General features: G+C 33.7%; 1 protein-coding gene across 1 annotated transcript in view; it reads right to left on the minus strand.

Annotated features, from left to right (window-relative positions):
* Nucleotides 1–823, minus strand: part of LOC119592874 (zinc finger protein 69 homolog) — a gene marked incomplete in the record, with an annotated part of 18581 nt that overhangs the window by 1221 nt on the left and 16537 nt on the right.

Raw genomic sequence — 823 nt, forward strand, 5'->3', positions numbered from 1 at the left:
ATCCATGTACTGTATTCATATATAAATACAGTAATTTTTTATGAAGTCAGTGTTCACACAAATGAACAGTGTATCGTGAGAATAAGCAGAAAATCCATCCTTGAGCAAATTAGGCTGGAAAAACAGTGGACTGTCCATGCTTGCAGTTATATGAAATTATCCGACAAAGCTCAGTAGTTTGATGACAGGTATGGAGTTTGCTGAGAAACACTCATATTCAAAACTTGCTTGTTTATATATGGTTTCAATGTTACAAGTTTATAAAAGGTACTTGGTTCCATTTCAATCCAGCTCATGATGGTATGCTCAGGTCAAAACTTTTCTTTTATTTAACCACTATTTGCAGCCCTTCCCTCCTTTTCTTTGTTCGTTTTCTTTTTCAAAGCAAATATGATACAACATAACACCATATTTCTCATTTTAACTATCTTGTAATAATCCTTTTTGGGCATCATGATCATACCATAATCCTGCATCACCTCTCTTGCTATTGCCAGGCTTTGCCTAGCCAACAACAGATGTGCTCAACAGGCCTTGGATATGAAGGGGCAAAACCACTGGGCACTGCTTAACTCTATGGACATAGCTAAAGTATGTTTCAGCATATGTAATTGATTATTACAGTAAATCTGGATTAATACTTATATGAGACAATATTTAAATAAGATCATACTCTTTCCATGTTTTCTGAAAAGATTAATCACAAAAACCTAATATCTTCTTCCTCTCATAAGTATATCCACCATATCCTATCCTTCTGTTATTTAATTTTCAACTATTTTCAAGCTTGACTTACATCTTATATACTTGTGTGTAGAAAAAA

Source organism: Penaeus monodon, chromosome 31 (genome assembly GCF_015228065.2).
Source record: "Penaeus monodon isolate SGIC_2016 chromosome 31, NSTDA_Pmon_1, whole genome shotgun sequence".
Taxonomy (NCBI): Eukaryota; Metazoa; Arthropoda; class Malacostraca; order Decapoda; family Penaeidae; genus Penaeus; species Penaeus monodon.